The following is a 25,897-nucleotide window of genomic DNA, read 5'->3' as shown; positions in this document are numbered from 1 at the left end:
GCTTCTTGAATCAGAAGTTGCTTGTGAGAAGGGTTCCTAAAGAGGGCCGGGGACGGTGGGGAGAGCTGAAATGGATAGAGTATGCCAGTTCCACAGTGCACAGTACCCATTTGTCAGATGTAATCTGGGCCCACGTATGGTAGAAGTGGAATAAGCTTTTGAAAATAATAGGGATGGAGGATCCAAGGTTTGTATTGGCACGCTGTTCCTGGGCGCACACTCAAAAGTTATGCTTCAGGCCTGGAGTTTGTTTCACTGGACCCTCACTGATGCTGGATGAAGCCTGATAAGGCTTCCTTCTGTTGTTTCTCCCCCTCCTGCGATTAACATCTTGTCTTTGGTGGGATTGGTAGAAACGAGGAAGCGTTTGCGGCCTAAAATGCCACCTCTGTTTTATGCAGGTCCAGAGACTTGAGGGTGGCCCTGGAGTCTTTTAGACTATGCAGTTTTGCATCGGTCTAGTCTGAAAATAGTGACTGGCCCTCAAAAGGAAGGTCCTACGTAGTCTCTTGAACCTCATGGGGAAACTCAAGGCCTGTAGCCATGACCTGCAGCCATTGTTATCCCCGAGGACATAGTACGGGCTGCTGTGTCAGCCACATCCAATGCCCCCTGCAGCAAAGCCTTTGCTGTTGCCTTGCCCTCCTCCACAAAGGCCGTAAATTATCTCTTGGAGACAGGTGGAATAGACTCCGTGAATTTCATTATGGATGCCCAAGTCTTAAAGGAGTATATACTTAGTACAGCCTGTTAGTTAGTTAGCCTGTACAGTAGTTCGCTACTTGGAGTTGCAGGTCCCCCAGTAGAATACATCTTTCTGCCAAAAAGGTCCATTTTCTTAGCTTCCTTGATGTTAGGTGTAGGGCCCTGGTTCCCTTGTCTATCCCTTTTGTTCACAGCCATGACTACTAGAGAACCAGGAGGGGGTTGAGTGTAGAGATACTCATATCCTTTTGAGGGAACAAAATACTTCTGCTCGACTTTCTTGGCAGTCGGGGGAATCAAAGCAGGGGTTTACCACAATGTTTTCATGTTTTTAATCGATTGTTTTTATTAGGGGAAAGCCACCCTGGCTGGTCCTGATGGAGGCAGGATATCCATCCTCAGATCCACTCCCCCTTCAGAGACTTTCTCAATCTGGACTCTCAGGTTTTGCGCAACTCTATGAAGGTGGTCCTGATGAGCACTGCTATCTTCCACGGCCGGGGCACCGGCAACCGCTTCGTCTGGTGATAAGGATGATGATTCCCTTATCAGGACGGTTTCCTGTCCCTCTGCACCCAGGGGATCTCATGGATCTGGATGTTCTAGTTCCACGACAGTGCTGGCAATCTCAGGCTCGGTACCAATGCCGTAGTCAGTGCCATACCTGAGCTCAAGGTCCTGCTTGGTGCCGGTATTGGTGTTGGGTCGAGAAAAAGTCTCTGACTTGGCCTGGTGATACCTGCTTCCTGTTGCCAAGGACAGAGACCATCTGGAGTGGTGCTCTTGGGCTTAATGAAAGGCCCATGGGGTCCAGAAGGGCCACTGAGTGAGGGCCTGCCATTGTGAGGGCCATGGCATGGCAAAGGTGTGTCATCTCCTGGCTCCAGTACTGTCCTCTGTCCCGGTGTTGGCTCCTCTGCGAGGCGTAGGACTCTGCCTCGGAATTGGATCCAGAATGCTTGCTCCTAGGGGACCATGAGGTGCGGTGCCCCCTCGATGCCGGCAATCGGTCCTGACAACAATCCCTCGGCATATCATTGCTGGCTTCCCTTTTGACGGTACTGCCCTTCCTTGTACTGAGGCTGTTACATTTAGTGGCCTTCTGTGGGTCTGTGGCACCATGCTCTTGATAAGCTTCCTGGCCACTTCACAGGTTTCTGGGGTGGAGAGTTGCTGTAGGTCCTCCTCTTCTTCCAACTCCCTGGGCAAATGGTTTGTCAGTGCCAGACTCAATGCACCCTTCTCCGGGTCTGGAATCAACGGTGCTGGGGCCATGGGAGTAGTGCCCAAGTGGCCCAGCACGGGTCGCACTATACTAGCGCTCTTATGTCCCAATGGTCTAGGTGTGGGCGAGCGACCCGTCTGTCTTCTTATGATTCTTTTTAAAAACTGGGGAGTGAGAGCGGTAGTGTGCGACCGTGGTGATTTTCAGTGCTGGTGATTCCTTGCTCTGCCAAGGGTCTCGTGAGCCAGAGTCCTTCCTCGGCACAGAGTCACAAACGGAAGCCAAAGCGCTTCTGACCAATGTAGACATGCTGAGCCCCGGTTCCGATGGGCTCGGAGATGGACAAAGAGCCATCTCCATGAGAAGGAACTTTAACCTCTGGCTCCTGTCCTCTTGAATTTGGGGACGAAAACCTCTGCAAATTTTGCAATGGTCCCTATGGTGTGCCTCCCCAAGACACTTGAGACACGTGGAGAGTGGGTCACTCCTGGGCTTGGGCCTTTTACACAGCTCGCATGGTTTGAATCCAGGGGACCGAGGCAGGGAATGACTGATCCCTTAAGGGGATCTGCCTATAACTATTCTATAACCTAATTACTTAACAATTAACATTATTCTAACTATTTTCTGGACAATAGAATGGAAAATAATGGGAGAAGACAACCCTTGCAGAGCAAGAGGCAATGGATTCTAGCCGACCGTCACAGGAGGTAAGGAGGAACTGAGTAGGCAGAGAGTCAGCAGAGCCCTATATTGGGCACAATGAAGGCGGGACTCCCGGGGGCTCCAGAGCCGACCCTATGGATACCATGGGGGGAAAAGCCTTCTGGCAACCATGCACAAGGTGTGCACACACCTAACTGGAATGGACATGAGCAAGAACTCGAAGAACTCAAACAATCTTGGGAAGATTGGGGTGTAACCTAAGGGAAACCTTCTCTGACAGAAAAACTACTTACAAGCGTTTTACATTACAGTTTATACACAGAGTGAAGGAGTAACTGGAGAGGCACCAACCTGCACTACCTTACATGTCCTCGGTCGGGAACACGAAGGGAGCTACTGTGCATGTGTGGATCAACAGACACTGCTTTCAAGAGTTTCCGGACTCGGGCGCATGGAGCACATGTGTACCCATGTGTGGAATATACATAGGGACCGTCACTTGAAGAAGAATACAGTAGAAGGTAACTGCCACCGGTAAAAACCTACGCCTAAAGATGACCTTAACGATTTTAAAAAGGAGGAAGAACTACTAAAATGACAGCATCACAAGCATACAGAACAAACTCTGAGCAATAGATGGGTATGAATTTTTAAAGTCAGATGGTTTTACAAACACCTAATCAATCATTCAAGTTAGATAACTTTTCAGAAAAAATGTCTTTGTTAAAGATGCTACACCGCACAGAGTATTACCGTCTTTCAGGCCTTCTTCATACATAAAAAAGGAGGAAAAAAGGACACAAGCACAACTTTTAAAAGCATCTTTTCAAGTCATTTTTAAGATTTAGGGAAACTACATGGTAATTAAAGAGTTCAGTTGCAGTGAAGAAAGCCTTTCATAGGAGGACCAAACCCTTGTCTCTGCTTGAGAATAGCCCCAGTAGAACAATCAATGGTCAGCAATCAATGTAATGTAGATGCTTCTCCCCAGTTATAAATAAGGGCAAGCCTTTGTTTTTCACTACTAACCTTCCACTCCACTCTTCTACTTCATTCTTCTGAATAGGCAGCATATTGAAATTTGTAAAAATGAAGTAGGCAGGCAGAATGAAGGGAGAGTGCAGGGAGAGAACAATTTGCACAAAAATGCCCACTACACAAGGCAAAGCTGGAGATCTAATATTACATCTACCAGCCTTCACAAAATCCCTTAATGAAAAATGGAAGAAACCCAACAAATTAGAAGGGAATGTGAACACAGAAAAAAACAATTATATACATTGAGTCATATAAAAGGAAACAAAAAATTAGAAGTAAAATTTCAAGTGTTATCTGTATGTTACACTGATGTGACATGCTCTGTGGAAGACAAATCCAAACAGACTTATTGTTGTTTATAGGCTGATGTCATCTACAGTGATTCCGTTGGTTCAAATGCAGAGCAAAGTTTCTGTTCATTGTGAAATAAAAAAATAAAAAGGTGAAATAATGAAAAACTACTGCCTAGGCTAGCAATATTGAAGATAGCATATGGTAAGTTCTATGAAATTTTAAAGAACCCTCCCCTTCCTGGTTAAGATTTCACTAAATATTTAGCAATCTCAACTTTTGAAATAGTTAAAATGATCTGGTTCTAATTTGTTCTTCCTCATGTTTCACTTCGCCATGTCAAACATTACTGGTCTCTAACAAACTTTATTAGAAGCTTTAATACATTGACTGGTTTTAGAAACAAAGAACCAGTTCTCAAATGTAAGTATTTAACCTTGATCTTACATAAAAGGACAGAGCTCAGAACCACTATACACTGCTACATTTATTGCTAATTCCTTGGAACACTATTACCCACTTTTCAAGAGATTTCACTTTATGCTGTCTATAAAATGCTGAGAATAAAACTGAACTGTTGACCTTCTGTTCCCCAACAGAAAATCATATACTGTATTCACTTTCTGAGTTCTAAGTAGAAAAGATGCTGGTATTTTTGAGTTTGATCAGAAGGATAAAGTCAGCATCTCTAAAAAGAAAAAAAAATATTCTGCCCTTTTCTTGCTCTTCAAAGAAACTGACTGGATTAGTAGAATTAAGTGATCTTTATCGATCTTGCTGTATTAGGTATATAAATATGCCACAAAACTTCATGCATTTCAGAACACTACAGCAGTATTACAAACAATCTGTAGAAATTTGCTTTCACACAAATTTTATCTTTTTTGGTTCACATATGTATTATTCATTGTTTTAAAAGAGTTAATCCACAATGTACATCTAGCTTTGTTAAATTTTTCAATTACCGTTATTTCAAATATTCAGAATATTTCTGTTCCTTTAGAATTTGCAGTAAATCATTGAGAGCTGAATCCTATACTCTTTTTTCAAAGAGGGAGGGTGCAAATTCTACACAATTTGTTCATTAAGTTCACTCTGTCCAGTTTGTCCATTAAGGTCATTAAAGCCAAACTGCACCACTGATTTATATCTCATTTCTACTGAATTTCATGTAGCTTCTTGGCAAATCTCTGAGATTGGGACACCCATAGAGAGGCATCAGATGCTACTTGAGCTCTGATGGAATTAGTGCTAACAAAGGTAGGCGGATCTAAGTGGGCCACCACGTGACCAGTCTTAATACAGTCCAAGACCTATTAAGGTAGACAGAGAAAATAGGTTGCTCTTTCATTCTGCTTGCAAACACTAGGAACAGTCCAGGAGAATTCTTAAACAGGTTCATTCTGTCCAGGTAGTATTAGAAATAGCTAACAATGTCCAAGGTATGAAGTTCTGGCTCTCCGCTGGCAAGGTTTGGGCAAGACAACCAATAGATGAATCAACTGATTAAGATTTACACCAGAAATCACTTTAGGCAGTAACTTAATGTGAGATCTCAGTCACTTTGTCTTAAAATAATAATGCCTACTATTTTTACAGTGTTCTCCACCAGTAGATCTCAAAGAGCTTCACAATCTTTCAGTGTATTTATCTTCACAATACCCTTAGGGAAGCATTACTACCCTGATTTTACAGATTGAAACTGAGGCACAGAAAGGCTAAAAGACTTGCCCAGGTCACACAGGAAGTCCATGGTGGAGCACAGAAAAGAACCCATGTCTCCGACATCTTAAGCCAGTGCCTTAACCACTGGAGCACTGACCCTGTTCCTTGAACTCAGAACCCTCAGCATCCTAGGCCAAGATCCTACCTTTACATCAGGACTCTACCTCTTATGGAATACTTTGTAGGGAAGCTCTGCCATAATGGTTTGAATTTCTCCCATTCTTCTGGCAGAGGTAATGGCTACTAAAAAGGTGTTCTTCATAGACAGGTGAAAAGAACAGGATGCCAATGGTCAGAGAAGAACCATCAAACCAGTTAAACCAATGTAGAGATCCCAGAAGGATGAGATTTCTGACTGGTGAAAAAACATGAATAAACCCCTGGAGAGACCTACTCATGGACAAATGGGAGAAGACAGTGTGGCCTTCCACTGGAGGGTGATGAGTGGAGATGGTTGCCAGGTGTATTGTAATGGAGCTAACAGGGAACCCCAAGTGCTTTAAGGAAAGCAGGTAGTCAAGGATGGCAGCAAGGAGAACTTCCTTGATTTTCCACAGAACAGATAGAGAATTTCTTCCAGTTAACAGCACAGGTACAGCTAGTGCAATCCTTCCTGCTGCAAACTAAAATGTTTTGAACTGCCAAGGAGCATCTATCAGCAGATGTCAGCCAGCCAGCATTCAGGCATGAGATGGTGGGAAGCAGGATCCGGATACAAGAACTGTATCTCCTATTGTATGATCATGTCTCGACATATCAGGATCAGTGGTCATACTGACAAGTTCATAAGGCTGAAGTACCAAAATTGTGCTGTTTGTTGATATGATACATCACCATGATATTGTCAGCGAGCATTAGTAATGTGGTATCCTTCCAGCAGCAGCAGCCACAGGTGTTAAGAAGCAACTGGAAAGTGGTTGTTGCTGTCCTACCCTTTAGGTACTCAGCGTGTAGATACAGCCCCCAATTGACACTTCTATTCAGAAAGATTCCAGTCTCACACATTTGAGGCACATGAATGCCAGATGTGGAATATGCACGGGTAATTGTTCAAAGAACCTACCATTTTTTATTTTACTCTAAATATACTAGTGTCTTTAGTCACTTTCATTTAAATTAAAATATGTATTAAACACAGTACAGCTTCACAATTTGATAGTTTTGTACTGCATAACATTTGTATTACAGGAGATCAAATAAGAAGTTACTACAAAAACTTAACAAAATAGTTATTTCTTTTTTATTAATATATTTAAGACTGTAGATTCTGAACCACTGAACCCATCATAAATGAAATGACATCAGTAAATATTTAAAACGAACTCATTCATCACTTTGCAGAATGTATATTAATTTTATTTATTTTGCTAAATGATATGTAGTGACAAAACGTATTTTAACTCCTAGCAAGTGAATAGAGGGATTTGCATGAATTATAGTTAGGCATAATATTTGCAGCATACATTTGATGGAGTTGGATCATTTCAATCTATGAATTAAGTCAGACAATTTTGACATTATCAAAACAGATATAATACACATACTACTAACCACTCTGCTCAGTTCTATACACAACTTTTACATATATTACATATAAAATAAAAATGTGTAGTACTGAACAGACAAGAGAAAATACTTTTTTAGATTGTCTACTTGCTATAACATGAACTAACTACTTTTAGACAAAATAAATCTATATACACAAAAGCAAATAGAATGGACTGGCATTAAAAAGGCAACATTTACAGTTACCATAGCAAAGCACCTAAGATACTGTAGTACTTCCCTATACTTAGAATAAGAAATTGCTGGAGTATGTCTGCTATTGTGTGATGGTAACTTGGCTTTTTAATGGTGACCAGACTACACTGCACAACAAAAGGATTTTGAGCACTCCCTAGTGTAATAGGGGAAAAAAATTACAAACAGTGCATAGTATATGAAATTATACTGACAGTTAGGCTAAGCCTTATACTTAAAGCATTAAAATACAATGGGGAAAATAACTATTTTGTGGTAATTCATTGCTAGTGTATTAGCAAAGTGGAGAAAAGTCAAGTGACATCACTAACAGCTGTTAATTAAAACACTCACTCAAGGGTGTCCCACTAAAATAACACCTTGTAAATATTTTCTAAATATATTTAGTCTGATCAGCACTGAGTTAATGTACACTTACAGTCAATGCTTACCATTTTTATTTGCCAGTCAAATCAATTTCTCCTGCCTATTTTTGAGGTATGGAAATTTGAAGGAAAGTACTCACATCACAATCTGCACTAATTAGCATCCCTGTTAGCTCTCTCCATAGGGAGACTAAGGACTAAATGATCACGGAATCCAAATTACCTACTCACCCAAAAGCTGATCCCTAATGGGAATGGTCAAAGTATATTGGCAGGGCAGTGTGAAAAATCTGGGGCTCTCCCATCAGTGTAGGTAATCCACCTTCCCAAGAGGCAGTATCTAGGCAGACAGAAGAATTCTTCTGTTGACTTAGTGCCCTCTACATGGGAATTTAGGTCATCTTAACAACATCACTATGGGGTGTGGATTTTTCATAACCCTGACTGATGTAGATAAACTAACCTAATTTTCCAGTGTAGACCAGGCCCAAGACTTTAGTATCTAGGACTGTCATTTCAGCACATATTATGTAAATTCTCTCACACAAATTAAAAACACAGAGCAAAGGTAACAGATTATGACACCATTCCTAGGCCTCTCCCACAGGATGACTAATCTGTTAGAGGATCAAAAAATCCTTAGCGTTTTTCCAGATAGAATTGTATAGCGCTACTAACTTTCAGGATACACCAGAGGTCTGAAGGGGGAGAAGAAAAACTAGACAGACCCTATCTTCTGATTAAGGTATAATGGACACTACTATACAGTCCTGTTGGAGAACATAGGAAAAATGTGCATGCATGCAAACATATATGAGAAAGAAAAATGGTTTGAAAAAGACAGCTCAGTAATCTCATGTATATTACAGTTTCAAGAAAACATACTTTAATGACACCTAACTCAGAGATATCTAATTATTAGGTTTAGGTTCTATGTGGGAATATTATGCTTTAACTGGAGACCTAAAGATGTATGCTGCCCAAAAGAAGCCAAAACAAAAAGTTGCTAATCAACCAGATGCTTTGAGTCTCGCCCCTGGGTAGGGCTAACGGCAGATCTTACAGTAGAAGTGCTACACTGGCGCACCTATATCAGTGCAGATGCGCTGCTATAGGGCATCTGGTGAGGACACTGTATGCCAACGGGAGAGTGCTCTCCCATCAGCATAATTATTCCACCTCCACAAGAGGCAGAAGCTATGTCAGCGGGAGAAGTTCTTCCACCGACATAGCATCAATGTAACAATGCTTAAGTCGTTGCAACTAGTGTCACTCAGGGTATGTCTTGACTGATTCCGCTGCATCAGGCTCCACAGATTGACACAGCAGGATCAATTGAGTGGCCAGTGAAGACCCGCTTAATCGATCCCGGAAGTGACCTCTGTTCAACGCAGTAACTCCCCTTCCCCCCCCCCCCCCCCCCCCCGGAAAAAAGTAATGCTGCATCGATCGTAGAGCATTTCCTGTCAGTGCAGCGAAGTGAAGACATCATAGTAAGGGAGTGTAAGTAAGTCGACAGGAGATATGCATTCTACGGTATGTAGCTTGCGTATCTCCCATCGACCCAGCACAGCAGTGTAGACCATGCCTCAGGGGAATGTCTTTTTCAGACCCCTGAGCAACATAAGGAGTAGCATAGAAGTGCCTTACACAGACCGGCGTGTGTAGGGCTTGAGCTCAAACAGTACAAATGACGCCTTTATAGGATGCCTTTGCCAACATATTCTTGTAGTTGAATTCTTGATTTTCTAAGGGAATAGGAAATGGCCTTGCACAACCACTGAAAGGAAACCTTTAGACACATTCTACAACAGAGTTAGCATCTAATCATCTGGATAGTAGAACAGCATTAATACATCAAGATGAAAGACCTTTACACTGGAGAGTTAAATCTCTTACATATAAGGCTGTTAGCGCTAGAGTCCTCAGACTGACATGTAGAACAGTATTTTGGGAAAGACAATTTGGTACACAGTGTTTTAGCTAGTGCTTTCCTCGTGGCCATTGGGTCTAGCATACTGGCATTTATTTCTTTTCATAGCACCATGTCTTGGATATTTTCCTACATTCCAAATGAGATCCTCACCCAAGTAGGCTAGCATTTGTGGATACTATGCACCAATTAGGTTAAAGCAGAGATCCTTTTTAACTCTCCACTAACTACCACTAGGACAGAGAGGCTCTCATGAGGTGATATTGAAAGCCATCTAGATAATTTGCCCTAGCTACCTAAAAAATTCCCTTTTCCTCCACAATCATGATCTTCCATGATATTCCACTGGAACAATACAATTATCAACCAAGTAGGGGGAGATTTATTCTGTTTTCTGCATGTACTTTGCTGGAGCAGGACCTAAAATATCAAATTTTCTTCCACAAGAGGTATTAACCAAAAGTTAACTGAGGTTAAAAACAGAGTCTTTTATAGAAACATCATCAATAGAATATCAATGGAAAGACAAATATTCCTTACATTACCTCAAGACACCTCAGCCAAATCATGTAACCTCAAAAAGGTGGGAACTCAACTACTCCCTACAAGCACCTTTCAATACATGTACCTGATCAATAATGAGCCTAAACAGTACAAGAGTTTCACAGGAAACTCAGCAGCATAGTTTTCTGAATGTTGATCCTTAAAATTTGGCAGTGACATGTAGTGCAATCTTAATGTGGCTATTTGGCATTGGCTGTTGCTTACTTCAACTCCCTTCCATCTAGAAAGTATTATATTTTCTCTTTCTCTTAGTCACTGAAGAGATGACATAGCCTCATTGTTACACACATACAAAAAAAAAGTGTGAATACACTTACATTTTAATTACCATTTGTTTGGAGGGAAGAAAAGGAGATAACTGGGGTTTTTTAATACTTGAAAATTGTTCAGATATTATGGTGTCTGGCATCAATATTAGAATCCCAGTAACAAAAAGTGGATAATAATTCAAAGGTCAACTGACAGATTCTCAATCCTTCCAGCTATGCAGAACCATGTTCCTACTGATAGCATTCCCAGTAGCACATGGCCCCTGCGATGAATCAGTACGAATGGCAACATCATTGCTCAAATCAGGCCTAAATTGAGAGTCATGTAAATAATTATCCTCTGGCAGTTGTTCTGAGGCCTCAGTTCTGCTCCTGATAAACATGTTACATATATATTTGAGGTTCTATATTGCATCGCCTCAGTTTTGGAAGGTGTTATATACATATGGGCATGCTACATCTACATTTTGTACCACTGCTGGCTTAAATTAAAATTAGTGAGATGATGATAACTTCATTTCTTTTTCCCCCACCCATATGCAAGGTTATTAAAAAATTGTAGACTGCATGTCAAAGCACTATTGAAAATGTGTATGTTTATTTTTAATTGCATTTCCACTTTACACCTCAAGACCCAAGAGTGGCTAACACTTTCAACTTAGAAACCAATTAATTCTCTCAAAATCCCCAGTCTCAAGGTTGTCAGCCCAATTCTTACAACCTGAAATCCTCAGCTGGTGTAAACAGCCACCTATCCTTTGGATAAAGCAAAGATATAAACTATTTACCCAACAAATCATGATGCTTTCAGCATTCCAGGACCCTCCTCCGCTGATGTTACTTAACTGTGTCAGATATCTAGTAGTGATACAGGATTTAGAGATATCCATCACATTATAAATCAAATCAGTTGTTCCATGAAATGAGTATATCTATCACAAACTCACAGAACCTGTCACAGTTACTTGCTTTAAATGGGATTACTTTAAACTAGGTTGTTTCTATTTATAGCATCACCTTACAAAAACAAACAAAATCCCCATCAGTTTGCAGTTCTGCTACTGGCTCCCTGTGTGACCTTGGTCAAATCATTTAAGATTTGATTCTTCAAGGTGTTGAGCACTCTGCCCTCCACCCAGGAAAGCACTTGAAGCACATTGTTAACTTAAGCATATGAGTAAAGTTAAGTGTGTGTTTAAATGCTTTGCTGGGTTGACCAGAGTGCCCAGCACTTAACAGGTGTAAGCCCTTAATTTCTTTGTGTCTCAGAACTAGAAAATCTGATAAATCAAATTAGGAGGTACAGAGTCCACAAAAGCAGTTTTGGCTAGTAAGCTACACACAGGCTGTCTGTATTCATCAAGAAGAAAAAACAGCAGCATGCACAGGAGTCGGAAAACTTTTTCCCCATGCGGTACCCATCGGGTCATTGCAGGCAGTTGAAGGTGCCACTTCTGGCTCTGGATGTGTCTGCAGGTGCGCTGAGCCAGTGTCCTTCCCTACAGGCCACACTGTGGGCAAGCGCCTTCTATTAGACTTCCTCTGTTTTTTGTGTGGCACTGATGAATGGGAACGGTGTTGCGCTAGCTTCAGTGCTGGCGAGTGTCTGTGCCAAGAATCCCTCAGCGCCGAGCTCTTCTCTAGTGCCACAGGATCACTGACTGAGACCGGAGTGCTGCGCACAAAGGCGCCAGGTGCCGGGTCCGGGGGCGCCTGTGGACAGAGCGCTGACTCCATGAGGACATGGTTGAGGCGAACACTCCTCTTTCCTGCTTTGAGGGCGAAAGCTCCTGCAGATCCTTCAGCAATCTGTCTGGTGCAACTCCCCTAAGCACTTTAAACAGGAGTCATGGGGATCACCTTTCAGCATAGGCTTGTGGCAAGATCTGCAGGGCTTGAAATTGTGGGCCTGAAGCACGCCCCAGTACCCTGGAAGGGGAGAGTCCAAGAGGGGGAACATCCCTTAACTAAAACTTATCTATAGAACTAACTTAACCATGATTAACTTATTCATTCTAACTATTTACAGGAACCATAGTAAACGACTAAAGGGGAGAACGTTTCAGAAGCAAGATGAATGAAGCTCCAACGACTGTCATGGGCAGTAAGAAGGAACTGAAGAGGCAGCAGGTCGGCAGGGCCCTATATACAATGCCATGGAAGTGCCACTCCAGGGGGCACCTGCACTGACCCGACAGGTACCGCTAAGGGAAAAACCTTCCAATGACTGTGCACGCGGCATGTACACACACCTACTTGGAATCAACATGAGTAAGCATGCAAAGAAGAAATTGAGATTCCCCTTTTACTTTTTTTTAAAATGAACTGAATTCTCACCAATATCAATTGTATGGTGGTTTTGTGGTGATGATGATGATGGGGAATCTGATCATGAGAAACTGGAATAAAATCACAACAACATATCACAGAAACCACTTCACAGCCATAAGAGAGAGGGCCAGAGATCTAGGCTGTATTTGATGCCGTTACCTAGAATGGAAAGGCTCCACATCAAATTATAACTATAAGTTCTGGACTTGGTTCTATAATGACAGAAAATGTTATAGTTCTACAAATGTATTAAGTATTGGTCAAATGTACAAACAAGTATACTTGAATCATCCATTTTTAATACTACTAAAAACAACAAAAATGGTTTTGATTTCTGAATAAGGACTTATAATTATTACACACAAATAAAAATCTGGCTAACTGTTCTGATCAAAAGAAAGAATTAAATAATTTCTGTAATGTTTTAACACACAGTCAACTCTTTTCTCAAGTGTATTTATAATTCGTGAACAAATTTTCATTGCCTAAAACAATGGTTTAAAAATACTGCATCACTGCAAGAGGTTTAGTGCCGTGTTCTATAACTTCAATCAATAAAGAAACTAAATTTCAATAAACCTTTTCCATATAAGCCTAAAGTTGCATTTAAGGATTAGATTTAACACTAGGTTCATCTGTGATGCTTGACGTAACTGACTTAAATTATGTCTACATTTAAACTGCTATGGTGGCACAGCTGCAGTGCTTCAAATCTACCTCCCCCTAAAAGTCAGTGGCTAGGTTGATGGAAGAATTCTTCTGTCAGACTAGCACTGTCACACCGGGGGTTAGGTAAGTTTAACTACGTTGCTTACAGTTGTGGATTTTTCATACCTCTAAGCAACATAGCTGGATCAACTTAATGTTTCAGTGGAGACCTGGCCCTAATGTTTCTTTTTTTGACAAGGCATCATATATCTATTCAATTTGTACTCCTTATCTTCTTAGCAATTTGTATTACACTGAAATGTGCATAGTGTCAAGCTGTAAGAGTGCGTAATATTTTCTTAAAAGTTTTAACTTGATATAAATCCTGAAGCAATCTCAACCACCTTGATGCCCAAACACAGAAAGCTTCAGGAAGTATTACAGCCTCCATTGTCATCAGCCAGCTTTATTAAATATCCTTTCTATGATTCTTCTCCTTAAATTAACTACAAAGTTGACATTGAAGATGCTATAACAATTCAGTGCCCAATCCTTTAAAGTGTTGCGTATCCTCTACTTAGAGTTACTTCAGCACTTTACTGACTGGTCCTATACAAGCACTGCAGAAATAATTATTGAGGATGTTTGATCACAACCCAATGTGAACTCATTTTGGTAAGCCTGTTGAGTATTTAGAGGCTGTGATAATTTTCATTTGTACTTGTTTATATCTAATCCTGTCCAACTTAAATTCTCTCTTCTACATGTATATCATTAAATGATCTAATTAGCATATACTGTAAGGGTTATGAAGAAAGATGCTCTTAAAAAAACTTTGATACTTATAAAATATACCAGTTTATAACCAATTTTCTTTAAGTGACTAATCAAATTAATCCTTGCCAGTGTACATATGAATATTATCCAAACTATTTTAGCAAATATCTAGTATTGTAAAACTACAAAATGTAACACATTTTCTTTGATTCAAAGAAATTAGTATCAAGTCTCCCCAGTTTAAAACTAGAGTACTACTCTATGCAATATTACATTCTAAAACAGACAATGTTTACACTCTCAACTCTCATGCTAGAATAGACTGTGATTTGCAGTAATTACACTATTATCCCAAAAATCTGAGATTAGAATTTAGTGATGTTCTCATCACATGATGCTCTTTAATGTAGCATTTCAAAATTTCTAGACTTCACTGTTTCAAATGAGCTTTCAGGAATAATGGACAAATATGAGACATTTTAGAAGCTTGATTCAAATGCCATTCTCAACCTCTCTAGACTCTTACACAGGACGAAAAGTCTTGTGGGAACAGCCACTCATAAGGAAGTATGTAGGTGGGCACCTACTCATACCCCTTCTTAATTTCACAAAGATTGTTTTGTGTTTGTTCTTTTTTAAGTGGGTCACCTAACATTTACTCAGGAAATGGCAACATTCTGAGTTAAGCGTTGTGTGAATTCTTGACTATTATATTTTACAGTACTCTACTACAAATAGTGACATTGCATCTTTCATATGAAAAACAGCAAGTATTGTTAAAAAACGTTTGGTACAGTCAGTGGTGTTGTTTTTTGTTTTTCCTTCTGTTAAGATGCATTTTTGCCAATTCACATACAGTAAAATGTCACTAATTTTATGCTAAAAACATTACAAATTACTGTTTAAATTAGCCACTAAAAACAAGCAAACATAAAAAAGTAAAAATAAATGCATCATTTAAGTACATTTAACAAGTGTATTTATTTAACAAGTGAAGTTTAGTTTCAATCATTGTATAGGTTCTTAACAGAACTCAAAACAAATTAAAAGCACATGTAGTACTTCCATTTTACCTTTCATCTAAAGATTTCAAACGCTTTATGAATTTTCAAGAACTCAGTCTCATACAACATCTCTCTGAAGATAATACCTATCTTCAATTTATAGATGGAAAAACTAAGGGGCAGAGAGATTAGATAATTTCTTCTCAATAATATAAGAAATACATGAGAGAGCCACAAACAGAACTCAGATCTCATGGCTCTCAGTTCTGTGCAACGGCCAGAAGATCATTCAGGGTTCTGTTGTGTGTGGTGGTGGTTGTGTTTTTTTTGTTTTTTTTTTTTGGGGGGGGGGGGGAGTGGAGAAATTGAGGTTTTAGTAAGATGAAACCTCTTCACACAGCATTCTGATAATAAATTTCTGCTAAATCATGGTAACAGACTAAAATTGCCATGTGCAAACGATGGGGTGTGTGAATTAGGAATTCACTAGATTCTTCTGTACAATGAACCCTGTATAAAAAGCACAATATCATCAGGCAACTTCATGTCTTTGGAGACTGGCCCAAAATATCCTTAAAATGTACCAAAAAGTACAGTTCTGCTCCACCTTTATAAGAAGGTCATGTATATTAAGCAAGAGATAAACAACATTTTATTTGACTTTAAACACTGTATAAAATAGTACTTATTTTATGGAGCTAGTTTTTAGGAAACCATCAGGAATCAATGCTGATCCTGTTAATAAAGCTAAGCTAACAATCTATGCCTGATTTTTATTTTCTCTCTCAAAAAAAACAAACAAACCTGAACCAAGGTAACAGACAATATAGGATAAGAGCCAAATACAGCCCTCAGCAATATCTAATTCTTAAATCTGACCCTATTCACTTAGGAAAGAAAGAGCTAAAACTTACTTGGCTCAGATTAGTGGAGGAAAAAGCTTTATCACTTTTTTTAGTATCTTAAAAACTTATAAGCACTGAAACCATGAAAGAGTATCAAATAATTCATCCAATTAGCTTTCTATCACGTTCAGTTATAAAAATGAGGCCTGAGTCAACTCACCTTTGGCACACTGTTAAAGGATCCAGATAGTGAAAGGCAGGCTTCTCCAATAAAATTATGTTCGCAGGAAGTCTCTGAAACAGCAAAGGTGCATACATTTCAATTCTAGTACTAAATTTACCTCAGGATTTTTATCCAGGCAATTTGGATTAAGTTATATGAAATTTTCTTTACAGCAAGGAAAGTAGTGTGGCAGAATTTACGTTAATTTCTCAGCTAGACTTAATTGGGTATGATCTGGTACACCAAAAAATTATTCTTTATGTTCAGCAAGAAGAGCTATATATAGAATAACTGTGAGGAATTGCAGTTCATCCAAATGATAAAAACAGCACGCTGTGTGAGACAATCTGTGTATGAACTGAAGTAAAAATACAGTAAATTAAGATGATCACATTTGTCAAAGCAATTAACTTCTGCCCCTTCCTTTTTACAACAGTATATTAATTTGCTTCCTTCTCTCATATTTAAAAAAGCCATACAATAAACCCTAGTGTTAATTATACCTGAGTAAATATTTTTAGTCATAGAATAATATTTTAGAAAGGACTGAAGGGCTTGAAAATTCACTGCCATTTTTAATTACATTTCAACACACACACACCCCATTCCCCTCCATAGGATATCTGACAGTTCACACAGTGCAAACCCATTAATTCATGACTTCTTGTACTGGGCACCGAAAAAGCTAAGACATACCCATAGAAATATCTAGCCCAGTTTTATTCAAACATCCAATTCAAACGAAGGGAAAAAAAATGACAGTTTTGTTGGGTTTCTTTTTGTGATGTAATTTTTAGCTAATGAAAATTACTTCTCTGATGGAGAGTCCTTGTTTGGTGTATGCATAGATTGCATCACGGAACAGGCCACCCAAAACAAGAGAACCTGCTTCAATATAGAAAAAGCCATTCTGACCGAACACATCTCACTGTCATCTACTACGCCATACTGGAAGCCATACAGAGTATCATCAAACAACTACAACCCATACTCAAGGGGGATCCCCCCCTGAAAGAAATCTTTTCTGAACCGCCTCTTCTGACCTTCAAAACAACCTCCCAACCTCTCTAAGCTCATCATCAGAAGCAAGCTCTTCGCACACCAGGACACACCAACTCAAAGCACACTACAGATGCAAAACCTGCAGACATCTCTTCATTGCTACAATGATCAATCTCCCCACCACCACCACATACAACACTCCTTTCAAGACCCTGAGGCTTACATATGCCTATCACAACATACAGTGTACCTTATCCAGTGTACTAAATGCCCCAATAACAACTATGTGGGTGAAGCAAGACAATCATTATGCTCTCTAAATGAACTGACAAAGGAAAATGACAAAAGCCCATACCACCTGTGTGTGAACTCTTCTCACAAAGCGACCCCACTATATATGACCTATCAGTCCTCATTCTGAAAGGAAACCTGCACAACACTTTCAAAAGATGAGCCTGGCAGCTTCAATTCATTACCTGGCTAAACACTAAAAATCATGGTTTTAATATAAACACCAGTTTATATTATAACACCAGTTACAACAATCTGTAACCCACTAATTCTCCTTTGTGTCCTATGACTACAGGGATGTTAACAGGCCACTTCACCTTGAATGACCCCTTAGAATATGTGCTGACTACTTATGCTAAACTATCTCTATGATCTTGTAATTAGCTGTGACATTCGGAGTACCTTTCCTAGAACTGAGGAAGAGCTCTGTGTAGCTCAAAAACAGGCCTCTCTCACCAATAGACGTTGGTTCAATAGAAGATATTACCTCATCCCCCTTGTCACTCTGAGTATTTTAAAGAGAACAAGCAGAGCCATCCTTTGCCAATGGATGTGCCCCGTTTTGGATCGACTGTAATGCTCATTGGAAATTAGCTCTCTCTATTCTCAATTATAAGATTAAGAGCAATCCTGAAGGAGAAGGATCTTGAAGAAGAAAGTATAAATAAATGAAGATAATTAGTGTCTCTGAGGTGGGGGACGATGACAGATATCCTCCCTGCTAAAAATACTGTAGCATCCTGTTAGGTCCATACCAGAACACCCGGGATAACATGGAAAAAACACGTTTACTTTTACTTGCAGTCTCCCTCTAATCCTAGAGTCTCCCTCTAATCCTAGCCCTAGCCCAGTCCTCCACATATTTTAGATCTAAGTAGCTAAGCCATTAATATGCCTTTATAAAATATTGTGCCAATTCAGTACCAACTTTGGTTTCTCTTTTCTTTTTTCAGTTATTGTATCCCTGTTCACTGGTAAATCTGTTAGCCAATATAATTGTGTGTGTGCGTGTGTGTCTCTGAAATTTTGCTTCAAAAACAGCATTGTTAATTCTTTCATGCATCCCAAGGCCTTTTTTGGTTTGTTTCTCACTTTTGATTGCAAAAGGAAGTAGATTAGATGAAAGATCTTGGAGTCATCATGGATAGTTCTCTGAAAACATCCATTCAATGTGCTGTGCCAGTCAAAAAAGCTAACAATGTTAGGAATCATTAGGGAAGGGATAGATAATAAGACAGAAAAATATCGTATTGCCTCTTTATAAATCCATGGTAAGCCCACAACTTGAATACTGTGTGCAGATCTGGTTGCCCCATTTCAAAAAAGATACTGGAACTGGAAAAGGTACAGAAAAGGGGCAACTAAAATTATTAGAGGTATGGAAAAGCTTCCATGTGATGAGAGAGTAATAAAACTGGGACTTTTCAGCTTGGAAAAGACTAAGGGGGGATATGATAGAGGTCTTTAAATCCTGAATGGAGTGGGGAAAGTGAATATAGACGTGTTATTTACCCCATCACATAACACAAGAACCAAAGGTCAACCCAATGAAATCAATAGGCAGCAGGTTTAAAACAAATCATAGGAAGAACTTCTTCACACAGCCAACCTGTAGAACTTGTTGGCAAGGGATGTTGTGAAGGCCAAAAGTATAACTGGGTTGAAAAAAGAATTAGTTAAATTCATGGAGGACAGGTTCATCAATAGCTATTAGCCAAGATGGTCAGGGATCCAACTCCATGCTCTGGGTGTCCCTTGGCCTCTGACTGCCGGATGCTAGGACTGGATGACAGGGAATGGATCACTTGATAATTGCCCTGTTCTGTTCATTTCCTTTGAAGCCTCTGGCATGGGGTACTGGGCTAGACGGACCACTGGTCTGACCCAATATGGCCACTCTTATGTTCACATTACACATTTAATTTTCTAAACTGGTTTCTAAATTTCCTGAATAGTTTTATTCAAAGGTGGTAAGGATTTTGTGAATTATATTTCTGCTGGTTTATACGAGAGATTAAACAGCTCCCTTGAAACACTGCAAAACTCACCTCCTTCTGAATGGAGGCCAATGGCAGAATCAAATGCATACCATTGGAATTACTCTAAAACAAAGATTGGGAAATGAGCTAAATCTAATACAGTACGATAAGGAAGACAACCTGTTGAGGTGCCTCACAGATAAAGATAATTGGAACTCAAATAAAATTGTTTTTATTTACTGAGAAGTCCTGAAGATACAAACAGGAGAAAGCAAACGGGAACAATGAATTGGGACATGTGCACATGGTGGAGTATCAGATGGAAATGTAGGTACAAACATGGAAGAAAGAATAAAAATAGATGTAATATATATTTTCAAACACAAACTCACACTGTCTCACTTGTCTTTCAGGTGGTAAGATATTCAGGGCAGACACTAACATTTATGTCTTTTACAGTGTTGAGCACTCAGTTTGTAAAAGCTAGGATAAGGACTGTGAACTTTATTTTGTTGAGACAGGATCCAAGGAACAGTCCTGAGGCAAGGATTATGGTCAAAGAAGCAGGAATAGTTTTTGATACAATATCGGCTACCAGTATCAAGCATGAGTGTTGCACTCCAAGCATCAAGAAATAAATGAATACAGTAGACCTTTGAATAACGCTCTCCGCAATAGCGAACCTTGGGCTATAACAAACATGGATCCTGCATCCTGCTGTCAGCTCCTGTCATGGCCCTGGGGCTGAAGAAGCGCCGTCTCCCAGGCCGTGGTCCGAGAGCCAGAGGAGTGCTGTCTCCCCAGCCCTCGCTATGATGAGCCTCAGCTATACTGAACAAATGGCTTGGATCCCCAGGGATTCACTATAGCTAGGGCAGTGTTTCTCAACCTGGGGGTTTAGAGGGGTCGCAAGTGCAGAGCTGGTATTGGGGGTGGCAAGAAAGGCAATTGCCTGGAGCCACAGGGGCGCCATGAAACTAAGTTACATGCCTCAGCCCCGTGGGGGTGGGACTCAGGCTTCAGGGGTACAGTAGTTTGGAAAGATTAAGAACCACTGAGCTAGGGTGTACTGAATTTAATAATAAACCTTAGCTAAATTCACACAGTTCATAATGATTTTAGAGGTACAGTTTAAGACTGAATTAGTGCTTTTGTAATGACACTTTAGAAAGTACTTCCATAAAAAGACAGTAGGAAAGGAGATTAACAAATCTAAAAATCTATCCTTTCTTTAGCCCTACTGCTAAAATCTAGGTTTCCTCTTCTAAGGGTTGTTTTAAATCACATCCTCTCAGGCCTTCACAATTCTTGATTCACCCTGTTCAACCTCTCTGATGTTTACAAAAATAATCTCTTTGTGGTGTATTAATATTAAGTATCAACAGCCTACCCATAAACCTATGTTGTGTAGCTTAGGGATTTTAATTCAAAGGATAATTAGTTCAAGTGACTTTGATAACTACTGTAAAATTCAGTGGTTGACTTCAGGAGAGCAACCGTAAAGCAACACTTTATTATGCACTCTTCCAGCAAGGATGATCATGTGGGCATTTTGCCAGTTCGCTGCACCACTAAAGCTAATTAACTCTATTAAACATTACCTTCTTTGTAACTTACTGAAATAACTATATCAATTACACATCCTATTGTAGGGCTATTACAAATGTTCCAATAAAATTCTGTTTTAAGGTAAAGGAATTACTGTTTTAGCATATGATATATCTGAATATGAATAGTTTGTGGTACTTGTGGCAAACATAACCAGCGTTCCTAAAACAGTGTCTACATAAATACTTGTCAGTCAAAAGATGACAAAGTTTGGAGCTGATTAATGAGGAAAAAGTTGTGTTATTTAAATACAAAGTTCACTCAAGACATGACATACACTGAATAGTTTCCCTTCACAATGAAGAATTTCTGTGGAGCTATGCGTTTCTTCGCCACTCCTTTATGAAAATGAGGGCCTAAAGAGATGGGGGGGAAGATGCAAGTATCCTCTAAAAAATGTACATTTATTCATTTAATACTATCTTTAAAAGTTGGGCAAAGAGCATATAACTTAAGGCAGCAAGAGGCAAAACCTTCAATTTACATAATATTTATGCCTCTTATTTCATATAAAAAGCAGAAATGTCATTAATTGCCCCATCACAATGTGTCCTCTAACATAATGTGAAGAAAATCCATCCATGTACAGTCGACAGAGTCAGTTTAATTTTTCTTCTTCTACAACATCTACACTTTTTAAACAAGAAAAAAGGAAAAGGAAAAAAAACCCCAAAAGATGGGATGTGAACTGCAGTACAAAAAAAGTGTTCACTGCTGAGAAAACAGACAGTTACTGGCTCCTTAGACTATTGAAAAAGATTCCATGTGAATACTGGCCAAATTAGTAGAGGCGAAAAGTGCATTTGGCTTATACTCCCATTTCACTCCTGCACATGAACTCATGCTCTCTTCAAACTCTGACAGGTGCATGATGCCCTGGACATAGAAAAAGGACAGCAAATGTTTTTAAACTTCATTTCACAATATGCTCCCCCGCAGTCCATTATAAAACATAAGTAGTAACATTATATATAGTACAAATAATGTTTTACATAATTAGGGTCTGAATGAGAATGAGTTGTTTTAAGTTTATTAAAAATGTGACTTCCTTTACTTTCAAATGAAATTGACAATTCACTATATGACAAGCTGAATCAGTAAGAAGAGGGACCCTATTTATAATGTGTGCTCTTTGGAGAGCTGTTACAGAACTATCTGGAGTTGGAGAATAAGACAGGCATAAAGAAACCTAAATGAATCTGTTCTAAATTATACTGATACAGACTATAATTAAATGTTAACATTTCCTATACATTTTGTTTTGTAATTTGCATCAAGCTGAAACTGGTTCTGTCTGAATTAAGCTGTTATGACAAAATTTTTAAATACATTTATTTAAATTGGTTTAGACATTTTTATATGAGGAAATGGCAACACGGTTTTAAAGGTATCAGAATTTCACCATCTAACAAAAGATAGACATGATTAGCCAAATCCTTTTAGTACTTAAATGGAGAGGTTACTTAACCTACAATAACCTGAGTTCTCTTGTCCCTATGGGTGCTCCACCTCCCACATTCCTTCCCCCTGACTGTGGAGGCTCTGCTTCAAGGCTGACAACCATACATCCTTATATGCCATCCTTTAGAAACACACATGACGAGAACATGAGGCATGGAAGAGTTTCACTTCTGAAGGTAGGTTTTGTGAGTACTAGGTTTCCTGCTAAACAGGAGAACTGACTGGACCTTATTCAAACAGGTTAGCTCCGTGCTCAAGAATCATCTAGGATCCAGGTGCTCAAGTTCAAGGAGGAGGGACTGGGATTGATCAGGGTCCCAAATTCTGTGAGAGGAGATCCTTCCAGATAGGAAGGTAGAGAGGCATTGCCACAGAAAAGGGGGAGGAGGTTCAAGTACCACACTTGCCTTGGCCAAGATGGCACTATGAGGATAACTTTTGCTCTTCCCTGTTGCAGTTTGATTAAGGTCTTGAGAATTAAAATAGAGAAGTTCAGGAGGGGTAGCCGTGTTAGTCTGTATACAGCAAAAACAACGAGAGTTCTGTGGCACTTCAAAGACTAACAAATTTAATTTCAGCAGGCATAAGCTTTTGTGAGCCTCAACTCACTTCCTCAGAGGCACTAGATAGAAATGATACAGCAAATGGGTAACATCATATACATATACAAGAATAGAGAAGGGTAGGCACATACATATTCAAAAATAGAGAAGAGTAGGCATATAGCAGGATACAGGGTCACAATGTTATCAGGACTTCTCCCAATGAGTTGCAGCTGTAGCATCCCTTAGAGCAGAAAAGGCAACATTTTCATGTTGTTTGAGATGGCAAAGAGGTCCGCTTCTAGAATACCCCAGATTTGGCAGATGTTGTGGAAGACAGAATTGTTAAGCTTCCATTGACAGTCCTGATGGAAGTTCCTGCTTAGGGAGTTTGCAATTGTATTCTAGAGGTCTGGTAAATAAATTGCTGAGATTTCTATCTGATGGGAAATGCACCAGTTCCACAATTTTAGCAATTCTACACATAAAGACTAGGATCTTGCTTCACTCTGTCAGTTGATATAATACATTGCCAGCATTACCCTGATGGAGTGACCCTGTATGATATGAAAGGAGTGTTGACAAGCTTTACTGAAGTTCTCTCAGCTCCAGTATATTGATGTGGAGTGTGAAATATTGTGTAGACCATTAGTCATGGACTATGGCCCCTTGGAGATGAGCCCTACATCCCAAAAAAAGGTGTCTAATGTGAGAATCTTTGAGGATGGAAAACATGAGAATGGGGTTCCCACGTATACAAAGGCTATGGCTACACTACGGAGCTTGCAGCTGCGCCATTGTAGCGCTCCTAGTGCAGATGCTCTAAGCCGATGGGAGAGAATTCTTCTGTCAACTTAATTACTCCAGCCCCTGCAAGTGGCTGAGGATGGATGGATAGCTACATGAAAAGTAGGCGTCCTGGAGGTCAAGAGCAAAGAACCAGTCTCCTGGATCTAGGAATGAGATTATAGTGGCTAACGTCACCCATGCTGAAGTGCTCCGAAAGGATATAGATGTTCATGTTTCTGAGGTTGGCTGGTTTTCATCCTCTGCTCCTCTTAGGAACTAGGACCCCATTTGGCATAGAACCCTCTTCTGATGAGCTCTGGGGGAACTGGTTCAATTGCCCCCAGGAGCTGGAGAGATTGGATCTCTTATTTTTTTTTAAAGTTCTCTTCATGATAGGGGTTCCTGAAGAGGAAAGGGGAAGAGAGTGGGAGGGGGGATAATACAGAAGTGGATGAAATATCCCACAATGACCATCTCCAAGACCTATCTGTCTGAGATAACATGTTTCCAGGCAGGAAGGAAGTGGGATAGTCTTTCTCCAAAGGACCGGTAGATGGAATAGTGCAGTGCAAAATCTGGGAAAGTAAGTTACTCATTGCCCATAACCAAGATGTCAAAACTGTTTCTTAGAGGGAGGTGTAGATGATGATGTGTAAAGGGGGGATCCTTTTTTTAGGCCTGGATCTCCTCTGAAAGTCCTACAGTCTGGGAAAAGCCTGTTGTGGATGCTACTGAAATGCCTCTTTGTTGCAGGAATATAAATTCACAGACTGTAAATCACCCTCGAATCCTTCAGGGTGTGGCAGGAGGAGTCCATATCAGCACTGAAGAGCTTGGGCCTTTCAAAGGGAACGTCTTCAACCATATTCTGCATCTCACTCAGGAGATTGAAAGACTGAAGCTAGGATGCTGTCTACATAACCACAGCTACGGCTAAAGATCTAGAAGCAGTGTTGCTGGCATGAAAAGAAGCCCAGGGGGAGGTTTTTGCTATCAACTGACCCTCCAAAATGAGGTCCTGAATTGTTCCTTCTGATGCTGCAGCATATGTTCAACTCAATGTGTGAACTTGGAATAAGTGTTAAAATCATATTTTGCCAGAAGGGTTCGGTGGTTAGCCAGCTGAGGAGAAACTTTTTCTACCCAGAAGATCTAAATGTTTGGATTCCTTAGGATATAGAATGGGTCTGGAATGAGTTTTGTCAGTTTGGAGTAAGCTTGTCGATTTCTTTCATTAGCCACATCCATCCACCATCAGGGAATTAGGTGTGGGGTAGAAAAAGAAACGTTCCATTTCATTAGCCAGAATATAATGCTTTTTATCTGCCTGCTTACAGATCGGCTGGATAGTCTGGTAGGTGTTTGCCAGACTGTGGGAGCAGGCGATAACAGAGCATTGTTGATAGGGAGGGCAATTTTCCCTGAAGGCTGATATTTAAAATATCTACCAAGGAACGTTGAGACTCCTGGATTTCTTCCAACAGTGTCTAGAGGAATTTTGCCAGGCATTGCATGAGGTCTCAGAAGGCCCAAAAGTTGTCAGTATAAAAGGATTGTGGGGGCATTAGCACCTCATCGGGGGATGAAGAGGACTTTGCTGATCAGATCAACCTTCTCTCAATCTGTGGGTGCTGCTGTTCTTTAGTGCCTCCCAGTGCTGAAAGGGCAGTAGGTACCAAAGGGAGATCATGCAGAACCCGAGATTGGTTAGTCGGTGCCTGTGAGTTTTGTGCTACCAGTGGGTATTGGGGTATCTTTCTGGCTGGTACCCTACAAAACTGCTCACCAAGGTGACTCCAGGGATTCCAGTAAGGGCACTGAGGCTGTGGATAGGGGAAGGGTCCCACACAAATAG

General features: G+C 40.2%; 1 protein-coding gene across 5 annotated transcripts in view; it reads right to left on the bottom strand.

Annotated features, from left to right (window-relative positions):
- Positions 1-25,897, bottom strand: part of NCK2 (NCK adaptor protein 2) — a 134,888-nt gene that overhangs the window by 65,496 nt on the left and 43,495 nt on the right. For 4 of the 5 annotated variants that reach the window (XM_067563605.1, XM_067563604.1, XM_067563603.1 and 1 more), the window contains one exon: positions 16,368-16,441. The exons of the other annotated variant lie outside the window; for it this stretch is intronic. The gene's annotated coding sequence lies outside the window, so the exon portion shown is untranslated. The remainder of the gene's footprint in view (positions 1-16,367; positions 16,442-25,897) is intronic. 5 annotated transcript variants of the gene reach the window in all.

The sequence above is a fragment of the Emydura macquarii genome, unplaced genomic scaffold, assembly GCF_026122565.2.
Source record: "Emydura macquarii macquarii isolate MOO-44397 ecotype Brisbane River unplaced genomic scaffold, CSIRO-AGI_Emac_v2 contig_2531, whole genome shotgun sequence".
NCBI classification, from domain to species: Eukaryota; Metazoa; Chordata; order Testudines; family Chelidae; genus Emydura; species Emydura macquarii.
This window is presented reverse-complemented; position numbering and strand designations above follow the sequence as displayed.